Below are 20,130 nucleotides of genomic sequence, written 5' to 3' on the forward strand. Positions count from 1 at the left end.
AGTGTGAAAAGTGAATGGGCCAAATTGAGGTGCATATGAAGACGTATGCTTTCTTCCAATTCATTAAATCGGGCTAATATGAATCAGGTGAATTGAGTTCTGCTTTTGGAAACTGGGTTAAGAAGGGGTGCACCGTTCCTGGAGGTACTGCAATACCAGGTCAATGCGTGGAGTGGACAGAGCAAGCTCTTTTTCCATCTCCCTGTTCTAAAAATCCATTTAATATATGGTCCCCAGATAGGGGACGTATCAGATATTAAACTGATAAGAACAGATACTACACTTGATCTTAGCCAAAAGGCCGAGAAGCGATAACCAGAATTGGTTTGGGCCTCGAGTGGCACCCTGGCCTATGCCGGACACATCTTAGGGAGAGAGAGCGAGAGGGAGACAAACCCACGCCTACACAAGACATTTTGTCACCCAAGCCAACCCTTGAAAAGGCTGCTTTGCAGAGCAAAAACAAGAAGAATGGTGCGTTTTGCAGCCGCCGCCCACTGCAATGAATCTGAATAACTCCTCCTTTAGGGCGCAAGCAACTCCCCTCCCCCTTGCAGTCTTTCCAATTCACGATACAAAAAGACGGACAGGACAGGTTGCCTGACTTTCCGTCACTGCCACCCTTTGCCATCCTTACCCGTAGAAAGCCCTTTCATCATCCCCAAACCCTAATCTTTTCCCTTTCCTTCCCAGCCCCCAAACCCTGCCCTCTGTACCTTTCTCACCACCCGCTTCCCTTCTCCTGTCATCCCCCTACCACCCGGGAAAAAAAGAGATTGCCCCCTCCTTCCACTAGCCCACCCTCCCACCCAAAGAACAACTTCTTCTGCGCAGCTTGTTTTCTAGGCAGCAGCGCTATTGTGATGTCATCGGGGGGCATTGTGACAAGCCGCCAGTGTTCCGTCTCTTCATGTTGTGCACAGTTCAAACGGAAAATACATCAACAGGCAGACTACAGAAAAGCTTACTATCAAAGGTTAGAGGGGGGCTTTCTCAGAGGGCTTTTTACAGTTTTTCTATTCCCAATTAGCCGTTTAAGTGTACTTATTGAAAGTAGTAATTCTTTCATAGGCCGCCCTTTCTTAGTATTTGACGTTCCTTATATTGCGGTATGAGGCTTCGCAGTAGGTTGCAAACATTCATCACCCATGACTGTCCCCAATTGAGCTCAGAAGCTCAATGTCTATCATGACCTCTCTTTTAGAATGTCCAAGAGCAAGCAAACTATTCCTCCAGGAGAGGGCGCCAACAGACTACTAAAGAGATCATCATTACTCAAAGAAAACCCCAAAAACCAATGCATGATAGGAATAAACAGGTAACTTTCTTTGGAGTGGAAGCGGAGAGATCGCACCAGATGCCAATTCTAGATCTTATCACACCTGTGGTCACTGCAGCAGCAGGTGAATCCACTTTGTCCAAAAGGGATCTATTCCATTCAATTGCAAATGATCTAGATAAGACAGAGAACTGCAGCACGGGGACATAGCCGAGTTGGTCAGGTTGAGTGGTGATGAGTTTGCTATTTGGATGAATAAAGAAAGTCAAAAGTGTGAAAGATAAAAAACAAAAGGAGGAAGTGTGAAAAGTGAATGGGCCAAATTGAGGTGCATATGAAGACGTATGCTTTCTTCCAATTCATTAAATCGGGCTAATATGAATCAGGTGAATTGAGTTCTGCTTTTGGAAACTGGGTTAAGAAGGGGTGCACCGTTCCTGGAGGTACTGCAATACCAGGTCAATGCGTGGAGTGGACAGAGCAAGCTCTTTTTCCATCTCCCTGTTCTAAAAATCCATTTAATATATGGTCCCCAGATAGGGGACGTATCAGATATTAAACTGATAAGAACAGATACTACACTTGATCTTAGCCAAAAGGCCGAGAAGCGATAACCAGAATTGGTTTGGGCCTCGAGTGGCACCCTGGCCTATGCCGGACACATCTTAGGGAGAGAGAGCGAGAGGGAGACAAACCCACGCCTACACAAGACATTTTGTCACCCAAGCCAACCCTTGAAAAGGCTGCTTTGCAGAGCAAAAACAAGAAGAATGGTGCGTTTTGCAGCCGCCGCCCACTGCAATGAATCTGAATAACTCCTCCTTTAGGGCGCAAGCAACTCCCCTCCCCCTTGCAGTCTTTCCAATTCACGATACAAAAAGACGGACAGGACAGGTTGCCTGACTTTCCGTCACTGCCACCCTTTGCCATCCTTACCCGTAGAAAGCCCTTTCATCATCCCCAAACCCTAATCTTTTCCCTTTCCTTCCCAGCCCCCAAACCCTGCCCTCTGTACCTTTCTCACCACCCGCTTCCCTTCTCCTGTCATCCCCCTACCACCCGGGAAAAAAAGAGATTGCCCCCTCCTTCCACTAGCCCACCCTCCCACCCAAAGAACAACTTCTTCTGCGCAGCTTGTTTTCTAGGCAGCAGCGCTATTGTGATGTCATCGGGGGGCATTGTGACAAGCCGCCAGTGTTCCGTCTCTTCATGTTGTGCACAGTTCAAACGGAAAATACATCAACAGGCAGACTACAGAAAAGCTTACTATCAAAGGTTAGAGGGGGGCTTTCTCAGAGGGCTTTTTACAGTTTTTCTATTCCCAATTAGCCGTTTAAGTGTACTTATTGAAAGTAGTAATTCTTTCATAGGCCGCCCTTTCTTAGTATTTGACGTTCCTTATATTGCGGTATGAGGCTTCGCAGTAGGTTGCAAACATTCATCACCCATGACTGTCCCCAATTGAGCTCAGAAGCTCAATGTCTATCATGACCTCTCTTTTAGAATGTCCAAGAGCAAGCAAACTATTCCTCCAGGAGAGGGCGCCAACAGACTACTAAAGAGATCATCATTACTCAAAGAAAACCCCAAAAACCAATGCATGATAGGAATAAACAGGTAACTTTCTTTGGAGTGGAAGCGGAGAGATCGCACCAGATGCCAATTCTAGATCTTATCACACCTGTGGTCACTGCAGCAGCAGGTGAATCCACTTTGTCCAAAAGGGATCTATTCCATTCAATTGCAAATGATCTAGATAAGACAGAGAACTGCAGCACGGGGACATAGCCGAGTTGGTCAGGTTGAGTGGTGATGAGTTTGCTATTTGGATGAATAAAGAAAGTCAAAAGTGTGAAAGATAAAAAACAAAAGGAGGAAGTGTGAAAAGTGAATGGGCCAAATTGAGGTGCATATGAAGACGTATGCTTTCTTCCAATTCATTAAATCGGGCTAATATGAATCAGGTGAATTGAGTTCTGCTTTTGGAAACTGGGTTAAGAAGGGGTGCACCGTTCCTGGAGGTACTGCAATACCAGGTCAATGCGTGGAGTGGACAGAGCAAGCTCTTTTTCCATCTCCCTGTTCTAAAAATCCATTTAATATATGGTCCCCAGATAGGGGACGTATCAGATATTAAACTGATAAGAACAGATACTACACTTGATCTTAGCCAAAAGGCCGAGAAGCGATAACCAGAATTGGTTTGGGCCTCGAGTGGCACCCTGGCCTATGCCGGACACATCTTAGGGAGAGAGAGCGAGAGGGAGACAAACCCACGCCTACACAAGACATTTTGTCACCCAAGCCAACCCTTGAAAAGGCTGCTTTGCAGAGCAAAAACAAGAAGAATGGTGCGTTTTGCAGCCGCCGCCCACTGCAATGAATCTGAATAACTCCTCCTTTAGGGCGCAAGCAACTCCCCTCCCCCTTGCAGTCTTTCCAATTCACGATACAAAAAGACGGACAGGACAGGTTGCCTGACTTTCCGTCACTGCCACCCTTTGCCATCCTTACCCGTAGAAAGCCCTTTCATCATCCCCAAACCCTAATCTTTTCCCTTTCCTTCCCAGCCCCCAAACCCTGCCCTCTGTACCTTTCTCACCACCCGCTTCCCTTCTCCTGTCATCCCCCTACCACCCGGGAAAAAAAGAGATTGCCCCCTCCTTCCACTAGCCCACCCTCCCACCCAAAGAACAACTTCTTCTGCGCAGCTTGTTTTCTAGGCAGCAGCGCTATTGTGATGTCATCGGGGGGCATTGTGACAAGCCGCCAGTGTTCCGTCTCTTCATGTTGTGCACAGTTCAAACGGAAAATACATCAACAGGCAGACTACAGAAAAGCTTACTATCAAAGGTTAGAGGGGGGCTTTCTCAGAGGGCTTTTTACAGTTTTTCTATTCCCAATTAGCCGTTTAAGTGTACTTATTGAAAGTAGTAATTCTTTCATAGGCCGCCCTTTCTTAGTATTTGACGTTCCTTATATTGCGGTATGAGGCTTCGCAGTAGGTTGCAAACATTCATCACCCATGACTGTCCCCAATTGAGCTCAGAAGCTCAATGTCTATCATGACCTCTCTTTTAGAATGTCCAAGAGCAAGCAAACTATTCCTCCAGGAGAGGGCGCCAACAGACTACTAAAGAGATCATCATTACTCAAAGAAAACCCCAAAAACCAATGCATGATAGGAATAAACAGGTAACTTTCTTTGGAGTGGAAGCGGAGAGATCGCACCAGATGCCAATTCTAGATCTTATCACACCTGTGGTCACTGCAGCAGCAGGTGAATCCACTTTGTCCAAAAGGGATCTATTCCATTCAATTGCAAATGATCTAGATAAGACAGAGAACTGCAGCACGGGGACATAGCCGAGTTGGTCAGGTTGAGTGGTGATGAGTTTGCTATTTGGATGAATAAAGAAAGTCAAAAGTGTGAAAGATAAAAAACAAAAGGAGGAAGTGTGAAAAGTGAATGGGCCAAATTGAGGTGCATATGAAGACGTATGCTTTCTTCCAATTCATTAAATCGGGCTAATATGAATCAGGTGAATTGAGTTCTGCTTTTGGAAACTGGGTTAAGAAGGGGTGCACCGTTCCTGGAGGTACTGCAATACCAGGTCAATGCGTGGAGTGGACAGAGCAAGCTCTTTTTCCATCTCCCTGTTCTAAAAATCCATTTAATATATGGTCCCCAGATAGGGGACGTATCAGATATTAAACTGATAAGAACAGATACTACACTTGATCTTAGCCAAAAGGCCGAGAAGCGATAACCAGAATTGGTTTGGGCCTCGAGTGGCACCCTGGCCTATGCCGGACACATCTTAGGGAGAGAGAGCGAGAGGGAGACAAACCCACGCCTACACAAGACATTTTGTCACCCAAGCCAACCCTTGAAAAGGCTGCTTTGCAGAGCAAAAACAAGAAGAATGGTGCGTTTTGCAGCCGCCGCCCACTGCAATGAATCTGAATAACTCCTCCTTTAGGGCGCAAGCAACTCCCCTCCCCCTTGCAGTCTTTCCAATTCACGATACAAAAAGACGGACAGGACAGGTTGCCTGACTTTCCGTCACTGCCACCCTTTGCCATCCTTACCCGTAGAAAGCCCTTTCATCATCCCCAAACCCTAATCTTTTCCCTTTCCTTCCCAGCCCCCAAACCCTGCCCTCTGTACCTTTCTCACCACCCGCTTCCCTTCTCCTGTCATCCCCCTACCACCCGGGAAAAAAAGAGATTGCCCCCTCCTTCCACTAGCCCACCCTCCCACCCAAAGAACAACTTCTTCTGCGCAGCTTGTTTTCTAGGCAGCAGCGCTATTGTGATGTCATCGGGGGGCATTGTGACAAGCCGCCAGTGTTCCGTCTCTTCATGTTGTGCACAGTTCAAACGGAAAATACATCAACAGGCAGACTACAGAAAAGCTTACTATCAAAGGTTAGAGGGGGGCTTTCTCAGAGGGCTTTTTACAGTTTTTCTATTCCCAATTAGCCGTTTAAGTGTACTTATTGAAAGTAGTAATTCTTTCATAGGCCGCCCTTTCTTAGTATTTGACGTTCCTTATATTGCGGTATGAGGCTTCGCAGTAGGTTGCAAACATTCATCACCCATGACTGTCCCCAATTGAGCTCAGAAGCTCAATGTCTATCATGACCTCTCTTTTAGAATGTCCAAGAGCAAGCAAACTATTCCTCCAGGAGAGGGCGCCAACAGACTACTAAAGAGATCATCATTACTCAAAGAAAACCCCAAAAACCAATGCATGATAGGAATAAACAGGTAACTTTCTTTGGAGTGGAAGCGGAGAGATCGCACCAGATGCCAATTCTAGATCTTATCACACCTGTGGTCACTGCAGCAGCAGGTGAATCCACTTTGTCCAAAAGGGATCTATTCCATTCAATTGCAAATGATCTAGATAAGACAGAGAACTGCAGCACGGGGACATAGCCGAGTTGGTCAGGTTGAGTGGTGATGAGTTTGCTATTTGGATGAATAAAGAAAGTCAAAAGTGTGAAAGATAAAAAACAAAAGGAGGAAGTGTGAAAAGTGAATGGGCCAAATTGAGGTGCATATGAAGACGTATGCTTTCTTCCAATTCATTAAATCGGGCTAATATGAATCAGGTGAATTGAGTTCTGCTTTTGGAAACTGGGTTAAGAAGGGGTGCACCGTTCCTGGAGGTACTGCAATACCAGGTCAATGCGTGGAGTGGACAGAGCAAGCTCTTTTTCCATCTCCCTGTTCTAAAAATCCATTTAATATATGGTCCCCAGATAGGGGACGTATCAGATATTAAACTGATAAGAACAGATACTACACTTGATCTTAGCCAAAAGGCCGAGAAGCGATAACCAGAATTGGTTTGGGCCTCGAGTGGCACCCTGGCCTATGCCGGACACATCTTAGGGAGAGAGAGCGAGAGGGAGACAAACCCACGCCTACACAAGACATTTTGTCACCCAAGCCAACCCTTGAAAAGGCTGCTTTGCAGAGCAAAAACAAGAAGAATGGTGCGTTTTGCAGCCGCCGCCCACTGCAATGAATCTGAATAACTCCTCCTTTAGGGCGCAAGCAACTCCCCTCCCCCTTGCAGTCTTTCCAATTCACGATACAAAAAGACGGACAGGACAGGTTGCCTGACTTTCCGTCACTGCCACCCTTTGCCATCCTTACCCGTAGAAAGCCCTTTCATCATCCCCAAACCCTAATCTTTTCCCTTTCCTTCCCAGCCCCCAAACCCTGCCCTCTGTACCTTTCTCACCACCCGCTTCCCTTCTCCTGTCATCCCCCTACCACCCGGGAAAAAAAGAGATTGCCCCCTCCTTCCACTAGCCCACCCTCCCACCCAAAGAACAACTTCTTCTGCGCAGCTTGTTTTCTAGGCAGCAGCGCTATTGTGATGTCATCGGGGGGCATTGTGACAAGCCGCCAGTGTTCCGTCTCTTCATGTTGTGCACAGTTCAAACGGAAAATACATCAACAGGCAGACTACAGAAAAGCTTACTATCAAAGGTTAGAGGGGGGCTTTCTCAGAGGGCTTTTTACAGTTTTTCTATTCCCAATTAGCCGTTTAAGTGTACTTATTGAAAGTAGTAATTCTTTCATAGGCCGCCCTTTCTTAGTATTTGACGTTCCTTATATTGCGGTATGAGGCTTCGCAGTAGGTTGCAAACATTCATCACCCATGACTGTCCCCAATTGAGCTCAGAAGCTCAATGTCTATCATGACCTCTCTTTTAGAATGTCCAAGAGCAAGCAAACTATTCCTCCAGGAGAGGGCGCCAACAGACTACTAAAGAGATCATCATTACTCAAAGAAAACCCCAAAAACCAATGCATGATAGGAATAAACAGGTAACTTTCTTTGGAGTGGAAGCGGAGAGATCGCACCAGATGCCAATTCTAGATCTTATCACACCTGTGGTCACTGCAGCAGCAGGTGAATCCACTTTGTCCAAAAGGGATCTATTCCATTCAATTGCAAATGATCTAGATAAGACAGAGAACTGCAGCACGGGGACATAGCCGAGTTGGTCAGGTTGAGTGGTGATGAGTTTGCTATTTGGATGAATAAAGAAAGTCAAAAGTGTGAAAGATAAAAAACAAAAGGAGGAAGTGTGAAAAGTGAATGGGCCAAATTGAGGTGCATATGAAGACGTATGCTTTGTTCCAATTCATTAAATCGGGCTAATATGAATCAGGTGAATTGAGTTCTGCTTTTGGAAACTGGGTTAAGAAGGGGTGCACCGTTCCTGGAGGTACTGCAATACCAGGTCAATGCGTGGAGTGGACAGAGCAAGCTCTTTTTCCATCTCCCTGTTCTAAAAATCCATTTAATATATGGTCCCCAGATAGGGGACGTATCAGATATTAAACTGATAAGAACAGATACTACACTTGATCTTAGCCAAAAGGCCGAGAAGCGATAACCAGAATTGGTTTGGGCCTCGAGTGGCACCCTGGCCTATGCCGGACACATCTTAGGGAGAGAGAGCGAGAGGGAGACAAACCCACGCCTACACAAGACATTTTGTCACCCAAGCCAACCCTTGAAAAGGCTGCTTTGCAGAGCAAAAACAAGAAGAATGGTGCGTTTTGCAGCCGCCGCCCACTGCAATGAATCTGAATAACTCCTCCTTTAGGGCGCAAGCAACTCCCCTCCCCCTTGCAGTCTTTCCAATTCACGATACAAAAAGACGGACAGGACAGGTTGCCTGACTTTCCGTCACTGCCACCCTTTGCCATCCTTACCCGTAGAAAGCCCTTTCATCATCCCCAAACCCTAATCTTTTCCCTTTCCTTCCCAGCCCCCAAACCCTGCCCTCTGTACCTTTCTCACCACCCGCTTCCCTTCTCCTGTCATCCCCCTACCACCCGGGAAAAAAAGAGATTGCCACCTCCTTCCACTAGCCCACCCTCCCACCCAAAGAACAACTTCTTCTGCGCAGCTTGTTTTCTAGGCAGCAGCGCTATTGTGATGTCATCGGGGGGCATTGTGACAAGCCGCCAGTGTTCCGTCTCTTCATGTTGTGCACAGTTCAAACGGAAAATACATCAACAGGCAGACTACAGAAAAGCTTACTATCAAAGGTTAGAGGGGGGCTTTCTCAGAGGGCTTTTTACAGTTTTTCTATTCCCAATTAGCCGTTTAAGTGTACTTATTGAAAGTAGTAATTCTTTCATAGGCCGCCCTTTCTTAGTATTTGACGTTCCTTATATTGCGGTATGAGGCTTCGCAGTAGGTTGCAAACATTCATCACCCATGACTGTCCCCAATTGAGCTCAGAAGCTCAATGTCTATCATGACCTCTCTTTTAGAATGTCCAAGAGCAAGCAAACTATTCCTCCAGGAGAGGGCGCCAACAGACTACTAAAGAGATCATCATTACTCAAAGAAAACCCCAAAAACCAATGCATGATAGGAATAAACAGGTAACTTTCTTTGGAGTGGAAGCGGAGAGATCGCACCAGATGCCAATTCTAGATCTTATCACACCTGTGGTCACTGCAGCAGCAGGTGAATCCACTTTGTCCAAAAGGGATCTATTCCATTCAATTGCAAATGATCTAGATAAGACAGAGAACTGCAGCACGGGGACATAGCCGAGTTGGTCAGGTTGAGTGGTGATGAGTTTGCTATTTGGATGAATAAAGAAAGTCAAAAGTGTGAAAGATAAAAAACAAAAGGAGGAAGTGTGAAAAGTGAATGGGCCAAATTGAGGTGCATATGAAGACGTATGCTTTCTTCCAATTCATTAAATCGGGCTAATATGAATCAGGTGAATTGAGTTCTGCTTTTGGAAACTGGGTTAAGAAGGGGTGCACCGTTCCTGGAGGTACTGCAATACCAGGTCAATGCGTGGAGTGGACAGAGCAAGCTCTTTTTCCATCTCCCTGTTCTAAAAATCCATTTAATATATGGTCCCCAGATAGGGGACGTATCAGATATTAAACTGATAAGAACAGATGAGATTACATCCGCAAATTTCAGAAAACGGTCATCGGCCACCACACAAAAGCGCAGTGCCGCAGGTGATCGCCTCCCGAGCCCAGGAACCACCAGCCATAAGGGGACGTAAGCACCAAAAGGCGCAACAATCCCCGAGGCCGGCGGTTGTGCAAGCCCAGGCCCCTCCCAGCCAAGACCAAGGCAAACCCAATGAAGGGACTACACTTGATCTTAGCCAAAAGGCCGAGAAGCGATAACCAGAATTGGTTTGGGCCTCGAGTGGCACCCTGGCCTATGCCGGACACATCTTAGGGAGAGAGAGCGAGAGGGAGACAAACCCACGCCTACACAAGACATTTTGTCACCCAAGCCAACCCTTGAAAAGGCTGCTTTGCAGAGAAAAAACAAGAAGAATGGTGCGTTTTGCAGCCGCCGCCCACTGCAATGAATCTGAATAACTCCTCCTTTAGGGCGCAAGCAACTCCCCTCCCCCTTGCAGTCTTTCCAATTCACGATACAAAAAGACGGACAGGACAGGTTGCCTGACTTTCCGTCACTGCCACCCTTTGCCATCCTTACCCGTAGAAAGCCCTTTCATCATCCCCAAACCCTAATCTTTTCCCTTTCCTTCCCAGCCCCCAAACCCTGCCCTCTGTACCTTTCTCACCACCCGCTTCCCTTCTCCTGTCATCCCCCTACCACCCGGGAAAAAAAGAGATTGCCCCCTCCTTCCACTAGCCCACCCTCCCACCCAAAGAACAACTTCTTCTGCGCAGCTTGTTTTCTAGGCAGCAGCGCTATTGTGATGTCATCGGGGGGCATTGTGACAAGCCGCCAGTGTTCCGTCTCTTCATGTTGTGCACAGTTCAAACGGAAAATACATCAACAGGCAGACTACAGAAAAGCTTACTATCAAAGGTTAGAGGGGGGCTTTCTCAGAGGGCTTTTTACAGTTTTTCTATTCCCAATTAGCCGTTTAAGTGTACTTATTGAAAGTAGTAATTCTTTCATAGGCCGCCCTTTCTTAGTATTTGACGTTCCTTATATTGCGGTATGAGGCTTCGCAGTAGGTTGCAAACATTCATCACCCATGACTGTCCCCAATTGAGCTCAGAAGCTCAATGTCTATCATGACCTCTCTTTTAGAATGTCCAAGAGCAAGCAAACTATTCCTCCAGGAGAGGGCGCCAACAGACTACTAAAGAGATCATCATTACTCAAAGAAAACCCCAAAAACCAATGCATGATAGGAATAAACAGGTAACTTTCTTTGGAGTGGAAGCGGAGAGATCGCACCAGATGCCAATTCTAGATCTTATCACACCTGTGGTCACTGCAGCAGCAGGTGAATCCACTTTGTCCAAAAGGGATCTATTCCATTCAATTGCAAATGATCTAGATAAGACAGAGAACTGCAGCACGGGGACATAGCCGAGTTGGTCAGGTTGAGTGGTGATGAGTTTGCTATTTGGATGAATAAAGAAAGTCAAAAGTGTGAAAGATAAAAAACAAAAGGAGGAAGTGTGAAAAGTGAATGGGCCAAATTGAGGTGCATATGAAGACGTATGCTTTCTTCCAATTCATTAAATCGGGCTAATATGAATCAGGTGAATTGAGTTCTGCTTTTGGAAACTGGGTTAAGAAGGGGTGCACCGTTCCTGGAGGTACTGCAATACCAGGTCAATGCGTGGAGTGGACAGAGCAAGCTCTTTTTCCATCTCCCTGTTCTAAAAATCCATTTAATATATGGTCCCCAGATAGGGGACGTATCAGATATTAAACTGATAAGAACAGATACTACACTTGATCTTAGCCAAAAGGCCGAGAAGCGATAACCAGAATTGGTTTGGGCCTCGAGTGGCACCCTGGCCTATGCCGGACACATCTTAGGGAGAGAGAGCGAGAGGGAGACAAACCCACGCCTACACAAGACATTTTGTCACCCAAGCCAACCCTTGAAAAGGCTGCTTTGCAGAGCAAAAACAAGAAGAATGGTGCGTTTTGCAGCCGCCGCCCACTGCAATGAATCTGAATAACTCCTCCTTTAGGGCGCAAGCAACTCCCCTCCCCCTTGCAGTCTTTCCAATTCACGATACAAAAAGACGGACAGGACAGGTTGCCTGACTTTCCGTCACTGCCACCCTTTGCCATCCTTACCCGTAGAAAGCCCTTTCATCATCCCCAAACCCTAATCTTTTCCCTTTCCTTCCCAGCCCCCAAACCCTGCCCTCTGTACCTTTCTCACCACCCGCTTCCCTTCTCCTGTCATCCCCCTACCACCCGGGAAAAAAAGAGATTGCCCCCTCCTTCCACTAGCCCACCCTCCCACCCAAAGAACAACTTCTTCTGCGCAGCTTGTTTTCTAGGCAGCAGCGCTATTGTGATGTCATCGGGGGGCATTGTGACAAGCCGCCAGTGTTCCGTCTCTTCATGTTGTGCACAGTTCAAACGGAAAATACATCAACAGGCAGACTACAGAAAAGCTTACTATCAAAGGTTAGAGGGGGGCTTTCTCAGAGGGCTTTTTACAGTTTTTCTATTCCCAATTAGCCGTTTAAGTGTACTTATTGAAAGTAGTAATTCTTTCATAGGCCGCCCTTTCTTAGTATTTGACGTTCCTTATATTGCGGTATGAGGCTTCGCAGTAGGTTGCAAACATTCATCACCCATGACTGTCCCCAATTGAGCTCAGAAGCTCAATGTCTATCATGACCTCTCTTTTAGAATGTCCAAGAGCAAGCAAACTATTCCTCCAGGAGAGGGCGCCAACAGACTACTAAAGAGATCATCATTACTCAAAGAAAACCCCAAAAACCAATGCATGATAGGAATAAACAGGTAACTTTCTTTGGAGTGGAAGCGGAGAGATCGCACCAGATGCCAATTCTAGATCTTATCACACCTGTGGTCACTGCAGCAGCAGGTGAATCCACTTTGTCCAAAAGGGATCTATTCCATTCAATTGCAAATGATCTAGATAAGACAGAGAACTGCAGCACGGGGACATAGCCGAGTTGGTCAGGTTGAGTGGTGATGAGTTTGCTATTTGGATGAATAAAGAAAGTCAAAAGTGTGAAAGATAAAAAACAAAAGGAGGAAGTGTGAAAAGTGAATGGGCCAAATTGAGGTGCATATGAAGACGTATGCTTTCTTCCAATTCATTAAATCGGGCTAATATGAATCAGGTGAATTGAGTTCTGCTTTTGGAAACTGGGTTAAGAAGGGGTGCACCGTTCCTGGAGGTACTGCAATACCAGGTCAATGCGTGGAGTGGACAGAGCAAGCTCTTTTTCCATCTCCCTGTTCTAAAAATCCATTTAATATATGGTCCCCAGATAGGGGACGTATCAGATATTAAACTGATAAGAACAGATACTACACTTGATCTTAGCCAAAAGGCCGAGAAGCGATAACCAGAATTGGTTTGGGCCTCGAGTGGCACCCTGGCCTATGCCGGACACATCTTAGGGAGAGAGAGCGAGAGGGAGACAAACCCACGCCTACACAAGACATTTTGTCACCCAAGCCAACCCTTGAAAAGGCTGCTTTGCAGAGCAAAAACAAGAAGAATGGTGCGTTTTGCAGCCGCCGCCCACTGCAATGAATCTGAATAACTCCTCCTTTAGGGCGCAAGCAACTCCCCTCCCCCTTGCAGTCTTTCCAATTCACGATACAAAAAGACGGACAGGACAGGTTGCCTGACTTTCCGTCACTGCCACCCTTTGCCATCCTTACCCGTAGAAAGCCCTTTCATCATCCCCAAACCCTAATCTTTTCCCTTTCCTTCCCAGCCCCCAAACCCTGCCCTCTGTACCTTTCTCACCACCCGCTTCCCTTCTCCTGTCATCCCCCTACCACCCGGGAAAAAAAGAGATTGCCCCCTCCTTCCACTAGCCCACCCTCCCACCCAAAGAACAACTTCTTCTGCGCAGCTTGTTTTCTAGGCAGCAGCGCTATTGTGATGTCATCGGGGGGCATTGTGACAAGCCGCCAGTGTTCCGTCTCTTCATGTTGTGCACAGTTCAAACGGAAAATACATCAACAGGCAGACTACAGAAAAGCTTACTATCAAAGGTTAGAGGGGGGCTTTCTCAGAGGGCTTTTTACAGTTTTTCTATTCCCAATTAGCCGTTTAAGTGTACTTATTGAAAGTAGTAATTCTTTCATAGGCCGCCCTTTCTTAGTATTTGACGTTCCTTATATTGCGGTATGAGGCTTCGCAGTAGGTTGCAAACATTCATCACCCATGACTGTCCCCAATTGAGCTCAGAAGCTCAATGTCTATCATGACCTCTCTTTTAGAATGTCCAAGAGCAAGCAAACTATTCCTCCAGGAGAGGGCGCCAACAGACTACTAAAGAGATCATCATTACTCAAAGAAAACCCCAAAAACCAATGCATGATAGGAATAAACAGGTAACTTTCTTTGGAGTGGAAGCGGAGAGATCGCACCAGATGCCAATTCTAGATCTTATCACACCTGTGGTCACTGCAGCAGCAGGTGAATCCACTTTGTCCAAAAGGGATCTATTCCATTCAATTGCAAATGATCTAGATAAGACAGAGAACTGCAGCACGGGGACATAGCCGAGTTGGTCAGGTTGAGTGGTGATGAGTTTGCTATTTGGATGAATAAAGAAAGTCAAAAGTGTGAAAGATAAAAAACAAAAGGAGGAAGTGTGAAAAGTGAATGGGCCAAATTGAGGTGCATATGAAGACGTATGCTTTCTTCCAATTCATTAAATCGGGCTAATATGAATCAGGTGAATTGAGTTCTGCTTTTGGAAACTGGGTTAAGAAGGGGTGCACCGTTCCTGGAGGTACTGCAATACCAGGTCAATGCGTGGAGTGGACAGAGCAAGCTCTTTTTCCATCTCCCTGTTCTAAAAATCCATTTAATATATGGTCCCCAGATAGGGGACGTATCAGATATTAAACTGATAAGAACAGATACTACACTTGATCTTAGCCAAAAGGCCGAGAAGCGATAACCAGAATTGGTTTGGGCCTCGAGTGGCACCCTGGCCTATGCCAGACACATCTTAGGGAGAGAGAGCGAGAGGGAGACAAACCCACGCCTACACAAGACATTTTGTCACCCAAGCCAACCCTTGAAAAGGCTGCTTTGCAGAGCAAAAACAAGAAGAATGGTGCGTTTTGCAGCCGCCGCCCACTGCAATGAATCTGAATAACTCCTCCTTTAGGGCGCAAGCAACTCCCCTCCCCCTTGCAGTCTTTCCAATTCACGATACAAAAAGACGGACAGGACAGGTTGCCTGACTTTCCGTCACTGCCACCCTTTGCCATCCTTACCCGTAGAAAGCCCTTTCATCATCCCCAAACCCTAATCTTTTCCCTTTCCTTCCCAGCCCCCAAACCCTGCCCTCTGTACCTTTCTCACCACCCGCTTCCCTTCTCCTGTCATCCCCCTACCACCCGGGAAAAAAAGAGATTGCCCCCTCCTTCCACTAGCCCACCCTCCCACCCAAAGAACAACTTCTTCTGCGCAGCTTGTTTTCTAGGCAGCAGCGCTATTGTGATGTCATCGGGGGGCATTGTGACAAGCCGCCAGTGTTCCGTCTCTTCATGTTGTGCACAGTTCAAACGGAAAATACATCAACAGGCAGACTACAGAAAAGCTTACTATCAAAGGTTAGAGGGGGGCTTTCTCAGAGGGCTTTTTACAGTTTTTCTATTCCCAATTAGCCGTTTAAGTGTACTTATTGAAAGTAGTAATTCTTTCATAGGCCGCCCTTTCTTAGTATTTGACGTTCCTTATATTGCGGTATGAGGCTTCGCAGTAGGTTGCAAACATTCATCACCCATGACTGTCCCCAATTGAGCTCAGAAGCTCAATGTCTATCATGACCTCTCTTTTAGAATGTCCAAGAGCAAGCAAACTATTCCTCCAGGAGAGGGCGCCAACAGACTACTAAAGAGATCATCATTACTCAAAGAAAACCCCAAAAACCAATGCATGATAGGAATAAACAGGTAACTTTCTTTGGAGTGGAAGCGGAGAGATCGCACCAGATGCCAATTCTAGATCTTATCACACCTGTGGTCACTGCAGCAGCAGGTGAATCCACTTTGTCCAAAAGGGATCTATTCCATTCAATTGCAAATGATCTAGATAAGACAGAGAACTGCAGCACGGGGACATAGCCGAGTTGGTCAGGTTGAGTGGTGATGAGTTTGCTATTTGGATGAATAAAGAAAGTCAAAAGTGTGAAAGATAAAAAACAAAAGGAGGAAGTGTGAAAAGTGAATGGGCCAAATTGAGGTGCATATGAAGACGTATGCTTTCTTCCAATTCATTAAATCGGGCTAATATGAATCAGGTGAATTGAGTTCTGCTTTTGGAAACTGGGTTAAGAAGGGGTGCACCGTTCCTGGAGGTACTGCAATACCAGGTCAATGCGTGGAGTGGACAGAGCAAGCTCTTTTTCCATCTCCCTGTTCTAAAAATCCATTTAATATATGGTCCCCAGATAGGGGACGTATCAGATATTAAACTGATAAGAACAGATACTACACTTGATCTTAGCCAAAAGGCCGAGAAGCGATAACCAGAATTGGTTTGGGCCTCGAGTGGCACCCTGGCCTATGCCGGACACATCTTAGGGAGAGAGAGCGAGAGGGAGACAAACCCACGCCTACACAAGACATTTTGTCACCCAAGCCAACCCTTGAAAAGGCTGCTTTGCAGAGCAAAAACAAGAAGAATGGTGCGTTTTGCAGCCGCCGCCCACTGCAATGAATCTGAATAACTCCTCCTTTAGGGCGCAAGCAACTCCCCTCCCCCTTGCAGTCTTTCCAATTCACGATACAAAAAGACGGACAGGACAGGTTGCCTGACTTTCCGTCACTGCCACCCTTTGCCATCCTTACCCGTAGAAAGCCCTTTCATCATCCCCAAACCCTAATCTTTTCCCTTTCCTTCCCAGCCCCCAAACCCTGCCCTCTGTACCTTTCTCACCACCCGCTTCCCTTCTCCTGTCATCCCCCTACCACCCGGGAAAAAAAGAGATTGCCCCCTCCTTCCACTAGCCCACCCTCCCACCCAAAGAACAACTTCTTCTGCGCAGCTTGTTTTCTAGGCAGCAGCGCTATTGTGATGTCATCGGGGGGCATTGTGACAAGCCGCCAGTGTTCCGTCTCTTCATGTTGTGCACAGTTCAAACGGAAAATACATCAACAGGCAGACTACAGAAAAGCTTACTATCAAAGGTTAGAGGGGGGCTTTCTCAGAGGGCTTTTTACAGTTTTTCTATTCCCAATTAGCCGTTTAAGTGTACTTATTGAAAGTAGTAATTCTTTCATAGGCCGCCCTTTCTTAGTATTTGACGTTCCTTATATTGCGGTATGAGGCTTCGCAGTAGGTTGCAAACATTCATCACCCATGACTGTCCCCAATTGAGCTCAGAAGCTCAATGTCTATCATGACCTCTCTTTTAGAATGTCCAAGAGCAAGCAAACTATTCCTCCAGGAGAGGGCGCCAACAGACTACTAAAGAGATCATCATTACTCAAAGAAAACCCCAAAAACCAATGCATGATAGGAATAAACAGGTAACTTTCTTTGGAGTGGAAGCGGAGAGATCGCACCAGATGCCAATTCTAGATCTTATCACACCTGTGGTCACTGCAGCAGCAGGTGAATCCACTTTGTCCAAAAGGGATCTATTCCATTCAATTGCAAATGATCTAGATAAGACAGAGAACTGCAGCACGGGGACATAGCCGAGTTGGTCAGGTTGAGTGGTGATGAGTTTGCTATTTGGATGAATAAAGAAAGTCAAAAGTGTGAAAGATAAAAAACAAAAGGAGGAAGTGTGAAAAGTGAATGGGCCAAATTGAGGTGCATATGAAGACGTATGCTTTCTTCCAATTCATTAAATCGGGCTAATATGAATCAGGTGAATTGAGTTCTGCTTTTGGAAACTGGGTTAAGAAGGGGTGCACCGTTCCTGGAGGTACTGCAATACCAGGTCAATGCGTGGAGTGGACAGAGCAAGCTCTTTTTCCATCTCCCTGTTCTAAAAATCCATTTAATATATGGTCCCCAGATAGGGGACGTATCAGATATTAAACTGATAAGAACAGATACTACACTTGATCTTAGCCAAAAGGCCGAGAAGCGATAACCAGAATTGGTTTGGGCCTCGAGTGGCACCCTGGCCTATGCCGGACACATCTTAGGGAGAGAGAGCGAGAGGGAGACAAACCCACGCCTACACAAGACATTTTGTCACCCAAGCCAACCCTTGAAAAGGCTGCTTTGCAGAGCAAAAACAAGAAGAATGGTGCGTTTTGCAGCCGCCGCCCACTGCAATGAATCTGAATAACTCCTCCTTTAGGGCGCAAGCAACTCCCCTCCCCCTTGCAGTCTTTCCAATTCACGATACAAAAAGACGGACAGGACAGGTTGCCTGACTTTCCGTCACTGCCACCCTTTGCCATCCTTACCCGTAGAAAGCCCTTTCATCATCCCCAAACCCTAATCTTTTCCCTTTCCTTCCCAGCCCCCAAACCCTGCCCTCTGTACCTTTCTCACCACCCGCTTCCCTTCTCCTGTCATCCCCCTACCACCCGGGAAAAAAAGAGATTGCCCCCTCCTTCCACTAGCCCACCCTCCCACCCAAAGAACAACTTCTTCTGCGCAGCTTGTTTTCTAGGCAGCAGCGCTATTGTGATGTCATCGGGGGGCATTGTGACAAGCCGCCAGTGTTCCGTCTCTTCATGTTGTGCACAGTTCAAACGGAAAATACATCAACAGGCAGACTACAGAAAAGCTTACTATCAAAGGTTAGAGGGGGGCTTTCTCAGAGGGCTTTTTACAGTTTTTCTATTCCCAATTAGCCGTTTAAGTGTACTTATTGAAAGTAGTAATTCTTTCATAGGCCGCCCTTTCTTAGTATTTGACGTTCCTTATATTGCGGTATGAGGCTTCGCAGTAGGTTGCAAACATTCATCACCCATGACTGTCCCCAATTGAGCTCAGAAGCTCAATGTCTATCATGACCTCTCTTTTAGAATGTCCAAGAGCAAGCAAACTATTCCTCCAGGAGAGGGCGCCAACAGACTACTAAAGAGATCATCATTACTCAAAGAAAACCCCAAAAACCAATGCATGATAGGAATAAACAGGTAACTTTCTTTGGAGTGGAAGCGGAGAGATCGCACCAGATGCCAATTCTAGATCTTATCACACCTGTGGTCACTGCAGCAGCAGGTGAATCCACTTTGTCCAAAAGGGATCTATTCCATTCAATTGCAAATGATCTAGATAAGACAGAGAACTGCAGCACGGGGACATAGCCGAGTTGGTCAGGTTGAGTGGTGATGAGTTTGCTATTTGGATGAATAAAGAAAGTCAAAAGTGTGAAAGATAAAAAACAAAAGGAGGAAGTGTGAAAAGTGAATGGGCCAAATTGAGGTGCATATGAAGACGTATGCTTTCTTCCAATTCATTAAATCGGGCTAATATGAATCAGGTGAATTGAGTTCTGCTTTTGGAAACTGGGTTAAGAAGGGGTGCACCGTTCCTGGAGGTACTGCAATACCAGGTCAATGCGTGGAGTGGACAGAGCAAGCTCTTTTTCCATCTCCCTGTTCTAAAAATCCATTTAATATATGGTCCCCAGATAGGGGACGTATCAGATATTAAACTGATAAGAACAGATACTACACTTGATCTTAGCCAAAAGGCCGAGAAGCGATAACCAGAATTGGTTTGGGCCTCGAGTGGCACCCTGGCCTATGCCGGACACATCTTAGGGAGAGAGAGCGAGAGGGAGACAAACCCACGCCTACACAAGACATTTTGTCACCCAAGCCAACCCTTGAAAAGGCTGCTTTGCAGAGCAAAAACAAGAAGAATGGTGCGTTTTGCAGCCGCCGCCCACTGCAATGAATCTGAATAACTCCTCCTTTAGGGCGCAAGCAACTCCCCTCCCCCTTGCAGTCTTTCCAATTCACGATACAAAAAGACGGACAGGACAGGTTGCCTGACTTTCCGTCACTGCCACCCTTTGCCATCCTTACCCGTAGAAAGCCCTTTCATCATCCCCAAACCCTAATCTTTTCCCTTTCCTTCCCAGCCCCCAAACCCTGCCCTCTGTACCTTTCTCACCACCCGCTTCCCTTCTCCTGTCATCCCCCTACCACCCGGGAAAAAAAGAGATTGCCCCCTCCTTCCACTAGCCCACCCTCCCACCCAAAGAACAACTTCTTCTGCGCAGCTTGTTTTCTAGGCAGCAGCGCTATTGTGATGTCATCGGGGGGCATTGTGACAAGCCGCCAGTGTTCCGTCTCTTCATGTTGTGCACAGTTCAAACGGAAAATACATCAACAGGCAGACTACAGAAAAGCTTACTATCAAAGGTTAGAGGGGGGCTTTCTC

At 46.5% G+C, this 20,130-nt stretch overlaps 13 non-coding genes and 1 pseudogene across 13 annotated transcripts; all 14 read right to left on the reverse strand.

Annotated features, from left to right (window-relative positions):
• Positions 1-122: 122 nt before the first annotated feature.
• On the reverse strand, positions 123-313 carry LOC142271820 (U2 spliceosomal RNA). The gene has a single exon (XR_012736809.1). It is a non-coding gene; the product is annotated as a U2 spliceosomal RNA (small nuclear RNA).
• A 1,387-nt stretch (positions 314-1,700) lies between these two features.
• Positions 1,701-1,891, reverse strand: LOC142271821 (U2 spliceosomal RNA). The gene has a single exon (XR_012736810.1). It is a non-coding gene; the product is annotated as a U2 spliceosomal RNA (small nuclear RNA).
• A 1,387-nt stretch (positions 1,892-3,278) lies between these two features.
• Positions 3,279-3,469, reverse strand: LOC142271822 (U2 spliceosomal RNA). The gene has a single exon (XR_012736811.1). It is a non-coding gene; the product is annotated as a U2 spliceosomal RNA (small nuclear RNA).
• Positions 3,470-4,856: 1,387 nt separating this feature from the next.
• Positions 4,857-5,047, reverse strand: LOC142271823 (U2 spliceosomal RNA). The gene has a single exon (XR_012736812.1). It is a non-coding gene; the product is annotated as a U2 spliceosomal RNA (small nuclear RNA).
• Positions 5,048-6,434: 1,387 nt separating this feature from the next.
• On the reverse strand, positions 6,435-6,625 carry LOC142271824 (U2 spliceosomal RNA). Its single transcript, XR_012736813.1, has one exon. It is a non-coding gene; the product is annotated as a U2 spliceosomal RNA (small nuclear RNA).
• Positions 6,626-8,012: 1,387 nt separating this feature from the next.
• On the reverse strand, positions 8,013-8,203 carry LOC142271825 (U2 spliceosomal RNA). Its single transcript, XR_012736814.1, has one exon. It is a non-coding gene; the product is annotated as a U2 spliceosomal RNA (small nuclear RNA).
• A 1,387-nt stretch (positions 8,204-9,590) lies between these two features.
• On the reverse strand, positions 9,591-9,775 carry LOC142271869 (U2 spliceosomal RNA). The gene has a single exon (XR_012736854.1). It is a non-coding gene; the product is annotated as a U2 spliceosomal RNA (small nuclear RNA).
• Positions 9,776-9,840: 65 nt separating this feature from the next.
• Positions 9,841-9,980, reverse strand: LOC142271815 (U2 spliceosomal RNA; annotated as a pseudogene).
• A 1,387-nt stretch (positions 9,981-11,367) lies between these two features.
• LOC142271826 (U2 spliceosomal RNA) lies at positions 11,368-11,558 on the reverse strand. Its single transcript, XR_012736815.1, has one exon. It is a non-coding gene; the product is annotated as a U2 spliceosomal RNA (small nuclear RNA).
• Positions 11,559-12,945: 1,387 nt separating this feature from the next.
• On the reverse strand, positions 12,946-13,136 carry LOC142271828 (U2 spliceosomal RNA). The gene has a single exon (XR_012736816.1). It is a non-coding gene; the product is annotated as a U2 spliceosomal RNA (small nuclear RNA).
• A 1,387-nt stretch (positions 13,137-14,523) lies between these two features.
• LOC142271830 (U2 spliceosomal RNA) lies at positions 14,524-14,714 on the reverse strand. Its single transcript, XR_012736818.1, has one exon. It is a non-coding gene; the product is annotated as a U2 spliceosomal RNA (small nuclear RNA).
• Positions 14,715-16,101: 1,387 nt separating this feature from the next.
• Positions 16,102-16,292, reverse strand: LOC142271831 (U2 spliceosomal RNA). The gene has a single exon (XR_012736819.1). It is a non-coding gene; the product is annotated as a U2 spliceosomal RNA (small nuclear RNA).
• Positions 16,293-17,679: 1,387 nt separating this feature from the next.
• Positions 17,680-17,870, reverse strand: LOC142271832 (U2 spliceosomal RNA). The gene has a single exon (XR_012736820.1). It is a non-coding gene; the product is annotated as a U2 spliceosomal RNA (small nuclear RNA).
• A 1,387-nt stretch (positions 17,871-19,257) lies between these two features.
• On the reverse strand, positions 19,258-19,448 carry LOC142271833 (U2 spliceosomal RNA). Its single transcript, XR_012736821.1, has one exon. It is a non-coding gene; the product is annotated as a U2 spliceosomal RNA (small nuclear RNA).
• Positions 19,449-20,130: the final 682 nt, after the last annotated feature.

This window comes from Anomaloglossus baeobatrachus, unplaced genomic scaffold (assembly GCF_048569485.1).
Source record: "Anomaloglossus baeobatrachus isolate aAnoBae1 unplaced genomic scaffold, aAnoBae1.hap1 Scaffold_3393, whole genome shotgun sequence".
Lineage (NCBI taxonomy): Eukaryota > Metazoa > Chordata > Amphibia > Anura > Aromobatidae > Anomaloglossus > Anomaloglossus baeobatrachus.